Source organism: Cervus elaphus, chromosome 12, assembly GCF_910594005.1.
Source record: "Cervus elaphus chromosome 12, mCerEla1.1, whole genome shotgun sequence".
NCBI classification, from domain to species: Eukaryota; Metazoa; Chordata; class Mammalia; order Artiodactyla; family Cervidae; genus Cervus; species Cervus elaphus.
In genome coordinates this window covers 15,950,433-15,953,531 of record NC_057826.1, presented here as the reverse complement: position 1 = coordinate 15,953,531, position 3,099 = coordinate 15,950,433, and positions in this window count along the sequence as shown.

The following is a 3,099-nucleotide window of genomic DNA, read 5'->3' as shown; positions in this document are numbered from 1 at the left end:
GGGGTGGGGGGGCGCGGGATGGACAACACCCATGGAGGAGGTGCTTTAGGAAAGAAATGGGCAAACGAAGTGAACAGATGAGATGGGACGATTCAGAAAAACCTGGACCTGCTTTCATTCATGCCGAGGCCTCAGGAGGGGGATTCGTCAGGGACTGCCTCTCAGAAGTCACTTCAGTTATGCCGTCATGTCCCTTCTAGGTCAGGACAGCAAGCTAGAGGTTGTGGTTTGAACATGAACAGGCAAGATTCCTATTGAGGGACTTGAGGGACTCAAGTAAGTGGATGACTTACTGAAGAAAATAAACATTCATGCTACAGTAAGACAGGAGCTATCATAAAGGGGAACATACAGGATGTAAGGGAAGCCTCTGAATCACACTTGGGTGCTGAGGAAGGCTTCCTGGAGGAGGTGATGCTTGTCCTGCAGTGAGGCAAGTCACATGCTAGGCATGATGAGTTCATAATCATGTAGCTCACTGGGAGCTACAAGTGGGCCCACCCTCCTGGAGTGAAAGGTGGGAGTGGGCGGTGGTGGGAGAGGTGGCCAGAGCAACATCACAAAGACCTGTGTGCTAAGCCAAGGAGTGAGAACCTTCTGCAAGCTAGGGGCAGCCACTGGAGGACTCAAGGCAGGACAGAGGCCTGGAGAGAGCTGCAGAGCCCTGTGGAGCTGCGGGATGGGAACTGGGAGGCATAAGAACAATGAGGAGGGCATCGCAGGACCAAGGTGAGAAGCCATGAGAACCTGGACTAAGATGGTGAGGTCAGCACCCAGCGGACAGAGTGATGGTGCTTCTCAGGGTTTGGGCTTGGCTGTGACTGCGAGCTGGCAGAGCGACTCACTGACACACAGGATTCAGGGGAGACGCAGGCCTGGGCCAGCCTTTGGATGCTGGGGCAGCAGGTGATCATAAATATTGTAGAAGGCATCAGACCCCCAGAGAGTCTACAAGCCTGACAGTCACTAGAAGCAGACGGAAGGTCAGAGAAGGGTCAAGACTTGAGTGCAGGTAACAGGGCCTCTGATCACACACCTGCTTTTTGAGGTGACACCCAGCACAGGCTTCCCTGAGTCTCCAAGGCTGCAGCCTAGGTATTCATTTTAGCTCCAACATTATAAAGTACAGGATGGAATTGACCTCACCCCTGGACACACCCATGGGCCTCAGTGAAGCAGCTCAATCTCTATTTAATTTGGTTCTATCTTTAAATTCTGTAGTTATTTTTTTTTTTAACCAAAGTTATACATGGTTTAAAAATCAGTTATGTATCAAAACTATCACTATTTACCCTGCTTTCCTGGTCCTCTGAGTCAACTATTTTCAGCCATTAGCAGATGATTTTTTTTTTTTTTTTGGTATTTACCTTCCTAGCTCTAAACAACATTGGTATATAGATACTTCCTGATTTTGTCCACGTTAGGCATCATCCATTGACTTTCCAATACGGCACACAGGGATTCAGCTCTGTTCACCCCACCCTCACCTCCACCACATACATGTGCCCACTTCCTGTTCCTCCATCCTCCCAAGACAGTTGTCATATTTGGTTATATCAATTTTTAGTCTTTCCATTATTATGATTGTGTTCATGCTGTTCACAACTGAGTCACTTAAAGTAACCATGACTTTGTTCCTACATAGATTTTTTTTTGTTTTTTAGTTGGAGGCTAATTACTTTACATCCTCTATAGATTTTTATATTCCACCGGAGTTCAAAACTGTGGCACTTACACAGCCTCCTCCAACTATTACTTGGGGCCCCTGGATCAGAGACCTTCAATATGATGGTTAGGAGAATATGTTCCCTCAACAATTTAGGGACCATGCCCCTCAACAGCAAGAAGTTGTTATGGAACAAAAATGACGCCCCTTTCCCTTGGCAACATAATTCTCCTAAAAGAAAAGGGGGGAATGAGAAAGTCAATTCCTAGGCAGGTTGATAAGAAGTCTAGGGGTCCCCAAGGAAAGAGGGGTGTGGAATTCTCAAGGGGGAAGAAAGGACAAACTTTTTTTTCTTTCCTCTGTATTCCTTAGGATTATGTAACAATAATGTATCCTGCCTGAGGACAGTCTCTGGATTAAACCTTCTGGCCAATCCTGTTATCTTAAAATGTAAATTATGGGAGCAGGTCTGGTGAGGTCTTTACAACCTCCAGATGTTCTTTGGATTCGTTGGAGAGTATATAACTCCATTGCTAACACTAGCAAGGGGGTACTCTTTCTACCCCCTTCTGATGTCTCTGTCAGAAGCTTTCTTTAATCTCTTTTATACTTGTATAAAACTTTATTACACAAAAGCAAAAAAAAAGAAAAAAAGAAAAAAGAAGAAGAAGAAGAAGACAAAATTGTGGCACTTAATTTGTGCTTATCCCTACTCCAACCCCCCAGTTTTCTCCCAATTCTGCAAACCCTTCTCAATATTTTCAGACACCGTCCTATCAGTGTCATCTTTTTAACCAATCTTTCCTGGAGTCTTTGATCAGCTTCCATCAGAAGAGGCTGTTTCTCTGACTGGCTCATAGCTGTCCACCCGGGATGTTCTTTTACCACAATTTGGTGATTCCCATCACTTGCCATCATGTCCCAGTTTCCTGGATCTTATGTCTTACTCTCTCTAGGTTTCCCCCCTTGTTTTGGTGGAGCACTTCCTTTAGCAGCTTCCTGAGAAAGAGGATATGCACCTACCTTTTAAAAAAACTATTCATGTGTGAAAATGTTTGATCCTTTTCCAATACTTTTTTTTTTTGGCTAGCTTTGAGTATAGGACTCTAGGCAGGAAATGATTCTCCAGAAGGCATTGTTCTACTGACCTCTAGTTTTCCAGGCTTGAGAATAATCTGATGACATTCTACACCTGTTTTCTTTAAAATGTTTTAAGAAACCTGTTCTTATTGCTCTGAAAACTCATTGGATCTCCTCTTTGTCCCAGTTTTCTGAAATTCTGTGGTGATGTGGAATTCAACTCAACTCCACACACAGATATCAAGACAGTCCTGTTCAGTGGAGCTTCCCTCACTCAGGGTTTCAGGCTGAACAGAGACGTGCCCAAGGGTTTAGAGCTGGAATACACGGGAACTGAGACAGGTGAGGCAGAC